Source organism: Apium graveolens, chromosome 10 (genome assembly GCF_009905375.1).
Source record: "Apium graveolens cultivar Ventura chromosome 10, ASM990537v1, whole genome shotgun sequence".
NCBI lineage: Eukaryota > Viridiplantae > Streptophyta > Magnoliopsida > Apiales > Apiaceae > Apium > Apium graveolens.
In genome coordinates this window covers 176,023,034-176,043,516 of record NC_133656.1, presented here as the reverse complement: position 1 = coordinate 176,043,516, position 20,483 = coordinate 176,023,034, and the positions used below count along the sequence as shown (strand labels likewise).

The window sequence follows — 20,483 nt, the reverse complement described above, 5'->3', positions numbered from 1 at the left end:
TCTGATAACAGCATAATTTCTGATAAGCAGTCGTGACTCACTTACACTGAGAAGCCACTGTAAAATAGAATTTCAAAAGATGCATAAAATGAGCACAAAATAGTTGAGGTGGACTCATGCATGAACTCATTCTAAAGTAGACTTCAGAATAATGACATATTTTAAGTAAAGTTCTAAGTTATGCCTTATTTCTAAGATGTACTCAAGTGAATCATACTTTACTCTTTGTCTGATATTTAGCTTAATGCACACACATACACTCCATATGAATAATGAAAATTACTGTGGTGATCAATGTTATTTTAGATGAACAGTTTATGTGTTAGATTGCATAAATTCTGAGGACAAGTTCTGATGGAAGTTCTGATGATTAAGTTCTGATGAAACCATATCAGTATTTGTGTGAAGAATTACAGGAATACACATTCACTTTTCGAGTTAAGGAGCCATATTATGATGAGTTTTAAATCCTGATAATAATAAAGTTTTGTTGCTGATGTGACAGTATTTATTTACTTGGTTTATTTTTGGTCATTACTTGAACGATAATATTTTTACAGAATATTGGTTAATGTGTGATAAAACAGTCATAATCATTATGGGTTAGTGGTTAGCGTGTATGTCTTGAAAAAATGCATGCGCACAGTAATTATTATTATATCCCGTGCCCATTAACTCTGGCTTTAGATCTTTTACTGACTGTTATTATTACACATCAGTCTAGGGAGTCGAGGGGTCATTATTCTTACTTATAATGTTTAACCAGTTCTCGTGTCCCTTGATATTCCATTGGCTATTTAAACCAACCATTCATTCCAGCCAAAATATCTTTCATTTTCTCACAAACTCACTCTCTTTTCATTCATACCAACAAAAATGGTCCGTTTCAACATGTTTCTGAACTATGAAACCTTTCATATCGAGTTAAGTTGTGATGAATGGCAACAGGAGTGGCATGTCACCGCCATTCTTGACGAACTTTGGAACTCACTTCCACAAGAGGTTCACACATAACTCTTGTTCTTATCAATGAAGTATCATCTCCATCTTGATAGGTGGGAAGAGGAAATGAGAGAAGCTCTCCGACAGCAAGAACGGATCATCCGTCTTGCAGTGCTCTTCGTCAATAACAGAAGGAATTAGTCGTTAGGGCTTCTTAGCTTAGGACTAAGGCTGTTGATGTTAGGAATCGTAGAATAGGACTATCTTGTAATTTTTGCAAGTAATTGATAAATTTCATCGAATGTAATCATCTGATATATTAATGAAATTTTCTTTAAATTACAAGATTTGTTCTTTGTTTCTCAAATTATGTGACTGTGCATGTTTAATTGCAATTTATTAATATTTAATTCATCGACTTTCAATTTTATGTTGTGATGAATGTTTTAATTAAATTATGTTGATTTGAGAAAATAACTGAGGATCAGGTTCCAATATCAGAACCTGTTATTGTAGAAGCTGAGAAGGTTTCTTCTCAGAAAGATAATGTAACTGGGAGTTCTAGGCCCCTCAAAAGGCTTAGAAAATTAAATTTTGATGATAAAGCTCCCACAGTGTCTCCACCTTTGAGGAAATTAAAGAAACAGAGAGCTCATAGGGACATAGTTGAGTCAGATTCAGAAGATGTAGTGGAAGAGCTAAGAAAGGGGATCAGGAATCTCTGATCTCAACAGAACCAGTTCTTATTGAATTACTTCCTTCTGCACAACATAAAACTGCTCAAGCTAAAATACCTACACCTTCTATGTCACCTATAGTTGATCCAGTACGTACTGAAGAACCAGGAACAAGTGCTGAAATTGATATTCATAACCTGATTGTGCCTGAGGTTTTGTACTTGGAAGCTCCACCAATTCAACTCACTCCACCAACAACATCACTTTTGAATGTTGATCAGAACCTGGCTGCAGATCAGAATTTAGAAGAAAATGTTGAAGCCTCTATAGCCTCACATACTGCTATTTTATCAGAGGATGCTAATACTGCAGGATCTACAAATTCTGATGCTGCTAATGAAGAAACTACCGGTGAAGCTGCTGGTAATTTAGATGCTGATGCAGTTGGTCCATCAGGACAAGCACCTCAACAAATTATTCATAAAGATGATTTAGTCAAGAAGTTTGTTACAGGGGAATCACCAGTACCTTGGAGTGAAACTCCTAGAGGAAAGGAGTGGACCAAAGAATGGAACTCGGTTAGTTTTGTTCCTTCTAAAAAGATTCTTGCTGAGCATCTTGCAAAAGCTGATGAAATGCTGATAAATGATGATTTCAAGGCACAACTGAGAGTTACTGTGTTGAGTACAAGACACCTTCAAGGTCAACACTCAATAACTCATGACAAGGTGAACAAAATTCAGGAAGCTCTAATCCAACAAGATATGAATGTGAAACTTGAAAAGAATAGATTTTTCAAGCCAGCGTTTTACAGAATTGCCTACATTGAGAAAACTCAGGAGAAGCAACAAGCTCAAATTGAAGAAATTCTGAAGAATCAAGCTTCTCACCAAAGTCAACTCAATGAGATCCAATCCTCAGTGGAATTGCTTGTCTCTCTTCTATTACCTGCTGATGCCAAAAAGGGGGAGAAAGTGATTAAGTCCAAATGCAAATCTATTCAGACACTGAAAGGAAAGGATGATGGAAATGATGATCAGGGAAACTCTAATAAGGGTAGAGGTCAAGGTCAAGGCAAAGAACTTTCGTCAAGTAAATCTAGAATTACAAGTCAAGGAACAAGTTCTGATACTGGGAGAAGAATAAGTTCTGATACTGGTAAAAGGATAAGTTCTGGTGGATATCTAGAACTTGATGAAGAAATTTCAAAGCAGTTATTTCTTAAAGAAAATCCAGGAATGGACTTTGAGAGTCTAAAGGAAGAAGAAGCTAGACTCAAAGCAGAAGGTGTCAAGACAAAATCTGAAGCTTCTGTTGTTGAAAAGAAATTTCCAAAGCCTAAGGCTATTGTGATAAAGGAAAGAACAAGTTCTGAGGCAATCAAGGCCAAATCACAAATGAAAATTGATCCAAGGTCCAAGGGCAATGAAAAGGTTGATGAACCTGTAAAGGTTTATATGTCATGGATAAAGAAATAATTGATGATGAAGTAGAAGCTAATCTTACTCTGATGTATAAGAAGATTTTTCAAACAACCTCTAACATGGCTCATGTTGTTCAGAGTCAAGATTTAGTAAGTTCTGATATGACAGTGAAGCAAGCAACCTCTGACGTAGCTCAAGTTGGTTTGATATCAGAAGATAAGGAAAAGGAAACCTCTGACATTGCTCATGTTAAACTTTCAAAGATACTCCTACCAGGATTCACCAAAGCTAAACAAACTCAATCTTTGAAGACTGCAACAAGTGGTTTTGAAGCAAGAGTTGTTACAGGAAAGGAAGCAAGAGATAAATCTGGGTTGGGTAGTTCTGATGAAAGAAGAGTACATAACACTACCAATGATCCAACTTCCTTAAGTGAACCAGGTGTTGGAGCAACTCCTGAAAGATTGAATCGACTTGAATCTGTACAAATGGTTTACCATACCTTCTTGAAAGAACATATCTTGTTATATTTTATGACAGATTGAAGGGTGTACCAGATTAAGAAGAATGCTATACCACTGAAGTATTTTGAAGAACTGGAACATGTTCTATTCCTACTTCAAGTGAAAGACAGATTAACAGATAGTGCTATAGGATATTTAAAGTCTCAAATTCAAAGACAAAAGAAGCTTTATTCTATAAAGTCTGACAGCACATACTGTCCCAAGTACAGAGATCACAGGGGTGATATTGTCAATATGAAGCCTAACTCTGCTAGGATTATAACTACTTTTCTGGGTTATAAGGCTGTGGAATTCAATCTAGAGTCTGACAAGGCATATCTGATTAGACTAGATCAGGAGATAAGAAAAGCTAAGATAAATGATCTCATAGCAGCTGTTTTTCAAACTGGAGAAGATATAGCTAAATTGATAAATGCTAAAAGGAGGATGGTCAATGAACTTGAATATGCAGAGAGATGTTTGTTGAAAAACTATCTCAGGATAACTCCTGATATCAAAGAGATCAAAAGGAATTGAAAAATTAAAGCCAAGTCAAAGATCTACAACTACTTAAATTCTGAAGTTTATACAGAACTGAAGCGATTATGAAAAGTTAAAGATGGTAAAGCTGAAAGGACTGTAAGTTGTAGTTATCTAGTCAAATTCTCATGCATTTGTACTTAATGCTTTTGACATCATCAAATATCTGTTGAACTTGTATATTATGCTAATTTACAAGTTGGGGGAGATTGTTAGATATATTTGATAATGTCATGTGTAATATGATTTATGTTTAGTTTTCAGATCTTACTGAACAGGATAAATCAGTACTTAACTGGAAATCATCACTTATACTGAAGACATAACTTAAGATATCAGAACTTAAATTATCAGAACTTAAGGTTTAGAAGATATTTATCAGGAGATAATATCAGGACTTAAGATGACTTTAAGATAAGGCAGGCGGCTGATTGAAAGGAAAGAAGATCGAGACTAAGACAGAAAGAATTGTGCATGAAGAAGGAATTCTATGAAGAATATAATACTTGGAAGAAAAGATAACTAGTTGATATATTTTAGGAAGCAGAATTATATTCCATATCAATTAGAAGATTATCTTGTAGCTGTGTAGTATATAAACACATGCATAGAGTTTACACTATAAGTGTTACAATTATCGAAGTTATTATTCTTTGTAACTCTAGCAGCTCTTGTGATAATTTGTTCATCACCGAGAGAGGACAGTTCCATATTGTAACAGAGTTTATCGTGTTGAATAAAATCTGTTTTCTGTTACTTAAGTTCTTATATTCGATTTGATTGTGCTAAACACTGTATTCAACCTCCTTCTACAGTGTGTGTGACCTAACAATCTGGAAGAGGGAATAGATTTTACATTGTTTCTATACTAAAAGGGTGATAGGATGGAGCCTTGGGAGTTAGCATGAAAGAAACCAGCAATTGAAGTCAAGGAAATAAGAAAAATTAGAATTTCCAGAAGGTCAGGGCGACCGCGCTGGTCTTGGGAGCGGCCGCGCCCATTTGTCAGAAACTCAGGGCGGTCGCGCTATATCGAATTTCAGGAATCCTGATTCTATTATAAGATTGATTAGCTGGACTCTTGATCGGTTTGGCTGGTATTTAAAGACTATTAAAAGACGGTTTTCATATAGATGAGCAAGGAGAGAGCAGTAAGAAGGCCTAATAACATAATACAACGAAGGAGAAGAAAATCTTGTTTTTACTTATGATTCTTTGCTTAAGTTGTAATACTGGATTCTTGTTTTCTTATTCGTTTGAACCTTACACTCTTGTTAACGTACTTTTGATTATTATTCAGTTTATAAAGATCTAGTTATTTACCATGCTTTCATTGGAACCCATGGTGATGATGAGTTCGGTTATGAACTAATCGTTATCATGGGGTTCTAAAGATTTTACTTATGGATTTCTATAGTTAATTTGTTATAATATCTTGGTGTGTGGTGATTGATTGATATCCTAGTATTGGTTGTTCTTATTCGTCTTATGTGCGTAGCTAACATATACGATAGTTTGTTAATATCTATTGAAGCGATAATGAATATAGAGATTTAGAACATGCTATGCTAGCATAGGTTCATGTATTTATTATGCATGATTCGTAGGTAATTTTAACCATCTTACTTGCCCTATGTAATCATGATAGAAAACTTATTCATTAAACCTTTATGTTGTCAAATTTTATAGACATATAGAGTCTCAACATAATTGGTGTTTATTCAGCTTCTATCTCTTTTGTGGATGTCTGGTAGTAGGGTATTCGTACAACAAAAGTTGGCGTTTACTAGTTTTGTGTTATCTAATTAGTTGTCATCACCATTGCATGCTAAGGTTAAGAACAATGACTTTGAATAAAGTATTTAATGAAGTTAGAATCCCATGTTTGTCTCATATAGTTAATTCAATCACTTTTATTCTTAGTTAATTTCATGTTAGGTCAACCTCTTTCAAATATACAACATGGATTCTGGCAATGCAATGTAGTTGGACTCTTTTAATCTTAGTTATAAACATCTCAACTTGTTATTGTCTTAACATTGAGCGATAGCCATACCATTGTTGCATAGGTGCATAATCTCGAGTTAACTAAAAAGTGTCTCTGTGGGTACAAATATGATTTATATCTTATACTACTTGCGAGCGCGTATGCTTGCATATAATTTTAGCGCGTGTTTTCGCCCTAACAAGTTTTTGGCACCGCTGCTGGGGAATCGATATTTAATTTAGTTTATGTGCTTGACATCAGTGGTCGTTAAAGTTCACTGAGTCAGATATCTTACTTACAAGGGTACTTGTTGTGTTTTAGGTACTCTGGAGGGCGTGTATGCGAACACGTTCTCAATCTCGTAAAGAAGCACTGGAAAAAGTTGAAGTAGTTGAAGAAGTTTTTGAAGAAGTGGAGAAAGTTGAAGAAGAAACGATCATTACAATGGGAGATCAAGCAGCAAATCCGAAAGCTTTGATGGATTACTCTCAACCGAAGATCAATGACATTTAGTCTAGCATTATCAGGCCAGCCATTGTGGCTAACACCTTTGAAATAAAGTCTAGCATGATTCAGATGGTGCATAATTTAGTCCAGTCTGGGGGTTCTCCAACGGAAGATCATAATATGCACATTAGAGATTTCATTGAGATCTGCGACACTTTCAAGTTCAACAATATTTTTGAAGATGCTATTAAGATGAGGCTTTTCTCTTTCTCTCTGAGGGATAAAGTTAAGTGCTGGTTACATTCTGTACTAGCAGGTTCTATCACCACTTGGGAAGATCTTGCTCAAAAGTTTCTTACTATATTCTTCCCTATGGCAAATATAGCTGCAATCAGGAACGTTCTTACTCAATTTGCGCAAATCGGGAGAGTCTTTATGTGAAGCTTGAGAGCGTTATAAGGAGATTCTTAGGAAGTGTCCTCATCATGGGATGCCTGACTGGATGATTATCAACTGTTTTTATAATGATTTGGGAGCACATTCTAGACCCATGCTCGATGCAGCATCAGGTGGAGCCTTATGGGATAAGAGCTACGATGAAGCTTACGAGCTAATTGAATTGATGGTTGCTAATGAATATCAGAACCCAACTCAGAGACTACCTCAAGGCAAGGTAGCAGAAATTCTGGAGGGGGATACCCTTACTGCTATAGCTGTTCAGTTAAAGGCGTTAACGATGAAAGTGGATTCTTTGGCTAATTATGGAGTTAATCAGATCACAAGTGTTTGTGAGCTTTATGCAGGTGCGCATGAATCGGAGCAGTGTGCTATATCTAGTGAATCAGCTCAGTTTGTAAGCAACTTTCAGAGGGAGCAGCAACCAGTTCCAGCTACTTATCATCCCAACAACTGCAATCATCCTAACTTCAGCTGGAGCAACAATTAGAATGCGGTGCAACATCCTTATCAGTAGTATGCAGTAAAGCAATTCAACCCTCCTGGTTTTCAACAACCGCAATATGCACCAAGACAACAACACCAACTTCAACAATTACCACATGGAAGTATAATTCAACCTAATGAAAAATCTGAATTGGAGGAGTTGAGGTTCATGTGCAAGAGCCAAGCGGTTTCTATCAAGACTCTGAAGAATCAAATTGGGCAGATTGCCAATGTTTTGTTGAATCGATAAACTAGTACACTCCCTAGTGACATAGAAGTTCCAGGAAAAAGGGAAGCAAAAGAGTAGGTTAAGGCAATTACATTGAGGTCAGGGAAGGTTGCAAGCCCTGAAAAATCTCAAGTTTCAGAAAATGAAGTTGTGGCTGAAGAAGAGGTGCTGAAGGATGCCGAGGTGGAACCAAGGAAGAAAGTTGTTATCAACACTCCTCCTAAGGGTAATATAGGGGGAAAAAGGTCTATCCTCCACCTCCTTTTCCTAAAAGGTTGCAGAAGCATAAGTTGGATAAGCAATTTGCTAAGTTCTTGGAAGTTTTCAAGAAACTTCACATCAACATACCTTTTGCTGAAGCTCTTGAATAGATTCCTAGCTATGCGAAGTTTATGAAAGGTATTCTCTCTCGGAAAGTGAAGCTCGATAACTTAGAGACCGTTGCTCTTACGGAGGAATGTAGTGCTGTGCTACAACATAAGTTGCCTCCGAAGCTTAAAGATCCTGGAAGCTTCATTATTCCTTGCACCATCGGAAACTTGTCATTCGACAAGTGTTTATGTGATTTGGGAGCTAGCATCAATCTGATGCCTTTGTCTATCTTTAAGAAGTTGGGTTTACCTGATCCAAAGCCTACATATATGTCCTTGTAGTTGGCCGATCGTTCTATTACATATCCATGAGGAATTAAGGATGATGTCTTGGTCAAGGGGGACAAAGTCATCTTTCCTGCTAACTTTGTAATTATTGATTTTGCGGAGGATAAAAAATTCCCATAATCTTGGGAAGACCATTCTTGGCTACTGGCCGAACCTTGATTGATTTGCAGAAGGGTGAGCTCACTATGTGAGTACAGGATCAGGATGTGACCTTTAATATTTTCAATGCCATGAAATTCCCTACTGACGATGAAGAGTGTTTAAAAGTGGAATTGGTTGATTCTATGGTTATATCAGAAATTGATCAAATGCTAAGGTCTGATGCCCTAGAGAAAGCCTTGATAGGGGATTCAGATAGTGAAGATGATGAAGGTGGTGAGCATTTGCAGTATTTGAATGTTTCTCCTTCGAAATGAAGGCTGGATATGCCTTTTGAATCTCTTGGATGGTCAGAACTTAAAAAATGCTGAGGGGCGTCTCAAGCCATCTATTGAGGAAGCTCCTACACTTGAGCTTAAACCTTTTTCTGAACACTTTAGGTATGCATTTTTAGGTGATACATCTATTTTGCCTGTTATTATTGCATCTGACCTTTCAGGTAGTGATGAGGAAAAGCTCTTGAGAATTCTGAGAGAGTTCAAGTCAACAATTGGATGGACTATAGCAGATATTAAGGGAATCAGCTCTTCTTATTGCATGCATAAAATTCTTCTAGAGGAAGGAAGTAAGCTGACTGTTGAGCAACGGAGGAGGTTAAATCCTATCATGAAGGAGGTTGTGAAGAAGGAAATTCTTAAGTGGCTAGACGCAGACATCATTTATCCTATTTCTGGAAGTTCTTGGGTGAGCCCAGTTCAGTGTGTACCGAAGAAAGGAGGCATCATAATGGTTGCTAATGAAAAGAGTGAGCTCATCCTGACTCGAACAGTCACAGGGTGGAAAGTGTGCATAGATTATCGAAAGCTGAATAAAGCCACAAGGAAGGATCACTTTCCAGTTCCTTTCATTGATCAGATGCTCGACAGGTTGGCTGGGCATGAATACTTTTGTCTTCTGGACGGCTATTCGGGCTATAATCAGATCTGCATTGCTCCAGAAGATAAAAAAAACTACTTTCACTTGTCCGTTTGGTACTTTTGCCTTCAGAAGAGTTTCTTTTGGGTTATGTGGTGCACCTGCCACATTTTAGAGATGCATGATGGCCATTTTCTCTGACATGATTGGTCAGAATGTGGTGGTGTTCATGGACGATTTTTCTGTGTTCGGGGATTCTTTCGACGAGTGCTTGCAAAAATCTTGGTGCGGTTCTTAAAAGGTGTGTTGAGACCAATCTGGTTCTCAACTGGGAGAAATGTCACTTTATGGTGTAGTAGGGCATCATTCTTGGGCACAAGGTCTCTAGTGATGGTCTTGAGGTGGACAAAACCAAGGTGGGGGTCATTATAAACCTTCCTCCACCAAATTCTGTTAAGGGAATCCGTAGTTTTCTTGGTCATGCGGGTTTCTATCGACGGTTCATCAAGGATTTCTCTAAAATCTCTAAACCATTGTGCAATCTATTAGAGAAAGATGTCCCTTTCTAGTTTGATGATGAGTGTCTAGCTCCTTTTGAGAGCTTAAAGAAGAGCTTGATCACGACACCTGTTATAACTGCACCTGATTGGAATGAGCCTTTTGAAATAGTGTGCGATGCGAGTGACTATGCAATTGGAGTGGTTCTTGGGAAAAGGAAGAACAATGTATTTCATGTGGTCTATTATGCTAGTTGACCCTCAATGGTGCTCTACTGAACTACACTACTACTGAGAAGGAACTCTTAGCCATTGTCTACGATTTTGAGAAGTTTCAATCTTATTTTCTTGGGACGAAGGTGACAGTTTTCACTGATCACGCTGCAATTCGCTATCTCGTCTCGAAAAAGGACTCTAACCCTAGATTGATTCCATGGGTTCTTTTACTTCAGGAGTTTGAGTTGGAGATCAAGAATAGGAAAGGTATTGAGAATCAAGTTGCAGATCATCTCTCTCGGTTAGAAGATCCAAGTACAGCTTCACAGGATAAGACAGTGATTAATGAGTCTTTTCCCGATGAGCAGTTGTTTGGAGTGCAAGAAGAAGAACCGTGGTTCGCAGACATTTTGAACTATCTTGAGAGCAACATTATGCCCCCGGACTTAACTTATGCTCAAAGGAAGAAGTTTCTTCACGAGGTGAAGTGGTACATGTGGGATTAGCCATTTTTGTTTCAGCAAGGAGCTGACCAAATAATCAGGAGATGTGTTCCGTACAGCGAGACGGAGGGTATCTTGCGAGACTGCCATTAAACTGTTTAGTAAGGCCACTATGGTGGAGAAAAGGCAGCAACTCGTATCCTTCAAGAAGTATTCTTCTGGCCTATATTGTTTAAGGATGCACATCAATTCATTTTGAAGCGTGATCACTGCCAGCGTGTTGGTAATATGTCAAAGAAGGATGAGATGCCTCTTAATGTGCTTCTCAAGGTTGAGGTGTTAGATGTTTGGGGAATTGACTTCATGGGGCCACTTGTCTCATCGTGCAACAATCAGTATATCTTGTTGGCTGTAGATTATGTTTCAAAATGGGTGGAAGTTAAAACTTTGCCGCCAAATGATGCGAAGGTAGTGCTCAATTTCTTCACAAGCAGATATTCACAAGATTCAGAACTCCAAGAGTCATAATCAGTGACGAGGGATCGCATTTCTGCAATCGTAAGTTTATTGTTATGATGCAGAGATATAATGTGAAACATCACATTGATATAGCCTACCATCCTCAGACTAATGGTCAAGCTGAGGTGTCTAACAGAGAGATCAAGCGAATTCTGGAGAAAGTTGTATGTTCATCGAGAAAGGATTGGTCTTTGAAGCTGGTTAAAGCTGTTTGGGCATATCGAACAGCATTCAAGACTCCGCTAGGCATGTCACCGTTTCAATTGGTTTATGGTAAAGGATGTCATTTGCCTGCGGAACTAGAGCACAAGGTATATTGGGCATTAAAGAAACTTAACCTTGATCTGACTGCAGGTGGTAAGAAAATGATGCTTCAATTGAATGAACTCGACGAGTTCCGACTTCAAGTGTATGAGAACAACAAAATATACAAGGAGAAAGTCAAGATATGGCATGATAGGGTCTAGTGCTCAAATCATTTGTGTCAGGGCAACAAGTTCTTTTGTTCAACTCTCGTCTCCATTTTTTTCCTAAAAAATTGAAGTCGAGATGGTTAAGGCCATTTGTTGTCAAAACTGTGTTTCCACATGGAGCGGTGGAAATTTTTGAGAATGATCCAAGCCAGGCATTCAAGGTGAATGGACAGGGTTTGAAGCATTACTATGGAGATACGGCAAACCGTGATGTGGTTAGTGTCGTTTTATTGTCAACTTGATATCGGAATTCTAAGTCAAGCTAGTGACGTAAACTAAGCGCTTCTTGGGAGGCAACCCATGTTTTTTATACATTAGTAGTTGAGAAAAGAAGAAAGAAGGAAGAAAATCAGAAAATCAGAAAAATAGGGCAATTTTTCCAGGAGCACGGTGCACCCACGCTGGGAAGCGGGGCAGCCGCGTTGAAATAACAGAAAGTGAGCGCGCCCGCGCTCCCATGTGGGGGGGCCGCGCAGGTGCCCAGAGAGAGAAAAAAATTATACAAACCAAAAATTAGAGAATAAAAAAAGAGTTACACGCAACAGTTATACAATCTCTTTGTACCCGGTTTTTAGTCCCAAAACACCCCATAATCCCCACTAAACCCAAAATCATATTCCACTTCTAGTATAACCCTAATTCTAATTATCTATATATATACATACATCTATATACATCCATCTTCACCTTACTTTTTCTCTCAAATCCTAAATCTCTCTACATACCTCTCCTATCCCACTTAATCTATTCCAATGGCACCAAAGAGAGCCCACACTCAAGGAAGCAACAACACTAACCCCGCATATACCGATACTTCAAGTGTTGGGGGTACGAGGCCACAATTTGTTACTCCGGTGGCTGAAGAGGAGTACACAAGGTTGTTGTCTAAGCAGATAGAGAAAGAGAGGGGTTTTCTACCTTCGGGTAAAGATGGTAAGCTTCTCGAGATGATCTTGGAGATGGGATGGGTTTCGTTTTGTGAGGCACCCGAGGCTGTCCCTATGAGTATCATTCGCGAGTTTTATACGAATGCAAAAGCTGATAAGAATAGGTATTCAGTGGTGCGTGGGTTGACAGTGGACTATAACCTGGAGGCTATTCGTAGGGTTATCAACCAACCTGTGAGGAAGCCAACTCAAGAGCAGTGGGTTAATAAGACAGGAGAGGACTTTGATTTGGATTTGATTGTGGCTACGTTGTGTATTCCGAAGATACAATGGATGTTCAAGAGGGGATCGAACGAGTCTCTCAATTTCCTTGCTTCATGCATGAACAAGTTTGCTTGTGCTCGAAATTCTTTTATTTGTGCAAATATCATGCCTTCTTCTCATGTGCATGATGTGACTGTGGATCGTGCGAAGTTGTTATGGGGGATTTTGCAGGGAGATTATGTGGATCTCGGTTCTGTTATTCATCAGGGTATTTTACAATTTTTGCATAGAGACACTACGGGGTCTATCCCTTATGCCTCGATTGTGACCAAGCTTTTTGTTGCGGTGGGTGTTCATTGTCCCGCACATGAGAAGCTGCAGTTAACGAGCGCCCACATCGATAGTTCTACGATCTTAAGCATGCAGGAGTGGTATGGTGGGAAGGCTGATGAAAGGACTCGGGTACACCTATGATTATTTGCCGGGTGGCCAGCCAACCGATCAGATGTATGCTGGTGGTTCGACTCAGGCACGCAGAGCAGCATGGAGAAATCAGATTGGTGAGGCTAGTTCTTCGCAGTAGCCGCATGAGACAGAGGATAATGCTGGTTTAGGCTCGATGCAGTATAGGTGTTTCATGAGGCGGATGGATGCGATGTATGAGTCACAAAGCAGGTTTTCGCAGGATCTTACTAAGGCATTGGGTACAGCTTTTCGAGCCACGGGGGTTGACATACAGTTGCCAGTTTTTGGAGAGGATTCTATGTATCTGCCTCCTGACACTCCACCCACGTAGGGTAATGATCCTTCTTCTTACGAGTAGGTATGCCTTGATTCCTTGCTATTACTTTCACCAAGGACAGTGAAATTTTTAAGTTTGGGGGTGATAGTTAAGGAATATTTGTGTGTGAGTCCATATAGATGCATATCCATGATAGTTTAGTTCACATAGTTTGCATGTTTGTCATGTAGTTATTTGTTTTTGATTTTTTTATTTTGCATATTTATTATCATGTTAGTATGTTGCATATAGTTGCATTGGCATTATATCATGATCCATTAGGTTGCTTTTGTGATTAATTTGTGATGTTGATTCGAGTGTAGTGATGTCGTATAGAGGAATGTTAAGTCCTAACGGATTGATTTGCATGTTAGAAATAAGAAAATTTTCACCAAGTCTTATAGGTTGCTTGAGTGCTAGATAATGATCATGACTTGTTTGTTTGTCGAGGTTTAATCACTTGTTTATGTCTAGAATTTATGATATTCTCTTTGTGATGAAATAACATGGATTTTTAAAATTGGAGAAAAATATTGGATATCAATGCTAGTTATGGCTAGACGTCAAATGGCTAGTAGTCGGCTCATATTTATATGAGTAGTCTAGGGTTGAGCGAGATGGAGCGAAATGCACTCGTTCAGAACATGAGAAAAAAGAAGAAAAAAAAAAGAAAAAAAATATGTGTTATGCATAATTGATCACGAGTGGGCTCTTTAATACTTGAGTTATTAAGTTCTAGGGGACTTTGTGCCTAGTGACCTAGGGCTTTTATAATCTAGGATCCGCTAACCTAACGCTCGCTACATGGGTATTATTGCATAAGTCTTTTGTGGACCTCGCTCATTGCACGATCAAATAAGCATGTTTGTGCTTTTTATGTGTTATCAATAAAAGCATGAATCCTTGTATAACTCTGATAATATTGAAGTGTTTTCAGTCATTTTGTGTTTATCGTTTATTCTATTTATAACCTTGTGATTGTCTTGACGAGAGGTGAGTTATGATTATTGATCTAGTTTCGAGAGTATATCTGTTAAGCAATTGCACACACGCACGTTTTTTGCTTGTGAGTTGATTTGTGGGATTTGATTGAACTTTTTGCGAATAATTGCATTCTTTGAGATGTTGCTCATTGGTTGGTTAAGTTATTCTAAGGGGATAGTTGCATTCATATTAGTTGCATTCATGCATTTTTGTTTTGTTCTTTGAGTATGTTTTTTCTTGAGGACAAGCATCAATTCAAGTTTGGGGGTGTGATAAGTGGAATTTAAATCCACTTAGAATGCTTCGTAAAGGCTCGAATTGGTGATTTGTACTCAAGTTATTTATTTTTTTGATGTGTTTTTGTAGTGTTTTAGATTTCAGGGTATATTTGGAAGAAGGAATATATTTTACATTGTTTATATGCTAAAAGGTGTTAGGATGGAGCCTCGGGAGTTAGCACGAAAGAAACCGGAAATTGAAGTCAAGGAAACAAGAAAAAATAGAATTTTCAGAAGGTCAGGGCGGCCGTGCTAGTCTTGGGAGCGGCCGCGCCCATATGTCAGAAACTCAGGGCGGCTGCGCTGGATTTGAGGGAGGCCGCGCTATATCGAATTTCAGGAATCCTGATTCTATTATAAGATTGATTTGCTGGACTCTTGATCGGTTGGGCTGGTATTTAAAGACTTTTAAAAGATGTTGTTCATATAGAAGAGCAAGGAGAGAGCAGTAAGAAGACCTAATAGCACAATATAAAGAAGGAGAAGAAGATCTTTTTTTACTTGTGATTCTTTTCTTAAGTTGTAACGTTGGATGCTTGTTTTATTATTCATTTGAACCTTAAACTCTTGTTAACATACTTTTGTTTATTATTCAGTTTATAAAGATCTAGTTATTTACCATGCTTTCATTGAAACCCATGGTGACGATGAGTTCGGTTATGAACTAATCATTACCGTGGGGTTCTAACGGATTTACTTATGGATTTCTATAGTTAATTTATTTCAATGTCTTGGTGTGTGGTGATTGAATGATATCCTAGTATTGGTTGTGCTTATTCGTCTTATGTGCGTACCTAACATATAAGATAGTTTGTTAATCTCTATTGAAGCGACAATGAATATAGAGATTTAGAACTTGCCATGCTAGCATATGTTCATGTATTTATTATGCATGATTTGTAGGTAATTTTAACCATCTTACTTGCCCTATATAATCACGATAGATAACTTGTTCATTAAACCTTTATGTTGTCAAATTCTATAGATATATAGAGTCTCAACATAATTGGTGTCTATTCAGCTTCTATCTCTTTTGTGAATGTCTGGTAGTAGGGTATTCTTACAACGAAAGTTGGCGTTTACTAGTTTCGTGTTATCTGATTAGTTGTCATAACCATTGCATGCTAAGGTTAAGAACAATGACTTTTAATGAAGTATTTAATGAAGTTAGAATCCCATGTTTGTCTCATATAGTTATTTCAATCACTTTTATTCTTAGTTAATTGCATGTTAGTTTAATCTTAGTTATAAACATCTCAACTTGTTATTGTCTTAGCATTAAGCGATAGCCATAACATTGTTGCATAGATGCATAATCTCAAGTTAACTAAAAAGAGTCTATGTGGGTACAAATCTGATTTATATCTTATACTACTTGTGAACGCGTATACTTGCATGTAATTTTAGCGCGTGTTTTCGCCCTAAAAATAGCACCGATACGTGTAAGGACTTGTTGTCTAGGTGACTCAATCTAAAACTAGTCGGTCACCTGACCATGCCATGGGAGCACGAAAAATGCTGGAAAAGATTTGGAGCTTTAATCTGATTGCAAAGACTTTATGTAAGGAGTAATTTGTGATTCCTTACATGAAATGCTCGAACCCCCGAAAAATGGAATTTGGCCTTAAAAGAAGTACATTAGAAGAATCGTGGGCTACGCTCGGGGGGGGGGGGGGGGGCAAGGCTGTCGCTCAAAATGTATCATATTTAGATTATATCGAAGATGATGGTTGATGACAAAAATAATGAGATGAAAATATGATGGATTCCTGACGCACGCACATAGCCAATTCCCAAAGGTAATTCCTGATAATAACCATAAGTTACTTCATGAGGTGGATTGAGGCTAAAAACATAGCTATGATAACCACCAAACAAGTGACACAACTTCCGTGAGTAAGTGTGATACACGAATATGGACTTTCGCAAATCCCAATGGCGGATGATGAACATCAACTCAATAACAAGGATTTTAAAAAAAATACAGGCAAACAATTATGAAGAGAATAATTGTGATTCCTATTTCATGCTTGTCCAAAGTGAATAATCAAGCTGAGACGACCATGTGAATAGTCCTTGATGGACTGAAGAAGAGGACCGAATATTTGAGAAATGCTTCAGCGGACTATCTACTTCGCAGACATGGGTGAATCATTCTGCTTACAAAGTAAATACATGAGTTATGACATTCTTGTTAACCTACAAAGATAAGATTGGGATGCCCTTTGGAATCATTCCATCTCAAGGGTCGAGGCCTTTGAATCCGAGAAGAATGAAGAAGACATGACACATGATCTAAGTTTGATTGAGCCAAAACTGGGATTACTGAGGATCAGAAATAAGTTTCTTATATCGTAAGAAGTAAAAGAATGATTTTATTGACAATGGACATTACTCCTTAGAGAGATTAATGCACTCAGAGTTGGGCAGAATGGAAAGCTGAATCCCATGTTTCGAAGGACCGCATTGAGTCGAGAACCGAATTGGGATGTGGCTCCTACAAGCTTGAAAATGTTAGAAGAAAATGAGGTATTTATACTTGACACACTTTAAACTTAAGGGTTTAATTAAATCGAGCATCCAAATAGGAAAACACTCTTAGTTAGAAGAACTAAAAAAAAGGGGAGGGGGCTCGAAGAGGCCACGTTCCATCCAATTGAAGGCAAGGAGAAGGCACGTTTCGTCCAAGCAAATGCTCGTAGAGCCATGATTTTATCCGATTAAAGGATCAAAGATTACAAGTGGAAAAAGGAGAATGCTATTATAAGTTAGAGCTCGGAATAAGCTTCGATTTGATATATTATAAGCTTAAATTGGGAAAATAAGCAAGAAATTATGGCTGTTGAAAGGCTTGCAGCTCGTAATTCGGGAATTCTGATCTAAGATTTAGGACTCGGGGTCCAAGGAGTTAGGATTCCTGATCTGAAGATTTAGGATTCAGGGTCTAAGGGGTCGGGATTCCTGATCTAAATTGTGAATCGTTCGACCAGGGGTCAGAATCCTGGTCCAAGGGGTCAAGATTGCTGATCTAAATTGTGAATCGTTCGGCCAGGGGTCAAAATCTTGATCCAAGGGATCATGAGTCCTGATCTAAATTGTGAATCGTTCGATAAGGGGTCAAAATCCTGGTCTAGGGGGTCGGGATTCCTGATCTAAATTGTGAATCGTTCGACCAGGGGTCAGAATCATGGTCCAAAGAGTTAGGATTCCTTATCTAAATTGTAAATCATTCAGCTAGGGGTCAGAATCCTGGTGAATCTTGGTCCAAGGGGTCAGGATTCCTGATCTAAATTGTGAATTGTTCGACCAGGATCCTGGCCGAATGGAATCCTGGTCGAAAATCCCACGACCGGGATAAATCAATCCATAATTTGGTTAGCATCCTGGTCAAAAAGGGATTTCTGAAAAAAAATATCTGAATTTAATTTAATTCGATATTTTTTAACCCGGTTTGGGCTATTATTTGGGAAATTTTATCCGAGTGGAATTGTATTTGAGATTTTTAACCTGGTTTGAGCTATTGTTCGAAAAAATTTATCGGAGTTGAATTTTATTCAAAAGAATTTAACCCGGTTCGAACTATTATTCCAAAAAATTTATCCGAGTTGAATTTTATTCGAGAATTTTTTAACCCAGTTTGAGCTATTATTCGTAAAATTACATCTGAGTTGAATTTTATTCAAGAATTTTTAACCCGGTTTGGGCCATTATAGAAAAATGTTTTATCCGGAGGGACCATATAAAAAAAATTATCCAGGTAGAACACTCTTGACATGGGGCTCATATTATTCAAAAAATTGAATAATATTGATATTATTATTTTTCAATAATAATATTGAAATTAAAAAAAAGGTAATTTAAAAAAAATTGTCGACCATAATCGTGGTCGTGGGTGTCCTGGTCGACATCACCACGACCAGGGACAAATGAAGGGTAATTAAATCAGAAAGTCGCAAAGTGGAACTTGGTACCCCAAGTTGCACTACCTTTACAAAACGACCCATGAAGTTTCTAAAGGTGCGACTGTGACCCTGAAGTTTGAGAATTTACAAATTTGATCCTGAAATTATTGAAATTTACAAATAAGTCCTCGCAAATTTAGAAAAATTCCTAAAATATTAGGAAAAATAACGAAAAATACCCGGAGGTACATAAAAAATCGTAAAATATAGGAAACTTATGGGAAAATACACGGAGGTACAGAAAAATTCCGAAAATATTAGGAAAAATTATAAAAAATACCCGCAGGTACAAAAAAAAATCTTAAAATATTAGGAAAATCACGAAAAATACCTGAAGGTGCAAATAATTTCTAAAGTATTCGGAAAAGTTACGAAAAATAACTGGAGATACGGAGATAATCCTAAAATATTAGGAAAAATTACGAAAAATACCCGGAGGTACAGAGATATTCCTAAAATATTATGAAAAATTGTGAAAAATATCCGGAGTTACAGAACAATTCCTAAAATATTAGGAAAAATTACGGAAAATACCCAGTGGTACGGAAAAATCCTAAAATATTATAGAAAAAAATAAAAAATACCCGTAGGTATGAATTTTTTTCTAAAATATTAGGAAAAATTCCTTGAGGTACGAAAAAATTCTTAAAAATTTAGGAAAAATATTTGTGAGCACGAGATAATCCCCGAAAATTAAGGGGAAAATACCAAAAAATTCCTAAAAATAGGAATAATGTTAGAAAATGAGTATGAAAAATTGGAAAAATTCTAGAAAATATCATGAAGCCTCGAATAAGGCAAGTCGTTGTAAATGTGTAGGTCGCTCCACACTTTACGCTGAAAACGATACCCCGGATAGGGTAAGAGATAATTTAACTTCTACGAAATATCGAGTGTGTTTCCCAAAATTTGGGGGGCAAATGATAGGGAATGAAAATAACTCTAATTGCGGAGTTAATGTCGCATTAATTAGACCTGATTTGGTCCAACAGAAAAGTCCAATAAATAAGGCCCAAACCCCTAATTATTTAATAATTTCATAATTAATAAAATGGCTAATTAAATAGCCCAATAAATGTGTTCAAATAAGTAACTACTTCTATGAGAAATAGCCTCCAAGCTACCTAAATTCAGAACTTATTTCTACTTTATAGGACTCCAAAGTCCAATGAAAGATGGAGACTTATCCACCAAGTCTCCCAATTCTACCCTAATTTCTAGACTCTTAACGCCTATATAAAGGGTCTTACCCCTTCAAATTGAATAGACGTCTTTCTGGACAAGAGCTCCATACGTCACCACTATGAAACCACATTTTTAAGCAGCACTCTAAGCATCGCGAAACCACAAAGGCATCATATAAGCCACAAGGCCATTACCTAAAATGACGTTTTAGACTTAGTCCTTGAAGGTCATGAAAGTCACTACGTCCTTGGTGAGCTCTCGCTGCCATAGCCCCGATGGCAAGCATCACCAAGAACTACTGTTAGGGCGGAAAACACACGCTAATAATACACGCAAGTATACGTGTTCGCAAGTAATATAGAATACTTTCTAGTTCGTTCCCACAGAGACTCGGACTAATTATGCTCAATTAACACTTACTCACCAATATATTATTACTTCTCAATGTTAAGACAATAACACATATAATTTATTAACTAATTATTAACTAGAATTAACTACGAGAATTAAACACTTAACAGACACTTGAATTAACAATATTAAACACACATGAGATCATAAATTCATTACTACTTCCTTCAATAGTTATTGTAATTACCCTTAGCATGTAACAGTGATGATATTAATCGA

The 20,483-nt window shown here is 37.5% G+C and overlaps 1 non-coding gene across 1 annotated transcript; it reads right to left on the bottom strand.

Annotated features, from left to right (window-relative positions):
- Window positions 1-6,907: 6,907 nt before the first annotated feature.
- LOC141694054 (small nucleolar RNA R71) lies at window positions 6,908-7,012 on the bottom strand. Its single transcript, XR_012563386.1, has one exon. It is a non-coding gene; the product is annotated as a small nucleolar RNA R71 (small nucleolar RNA).
- Between the last annotated feature and the right edge of the window lie 13,471 nt (window positions 7,013-20,483).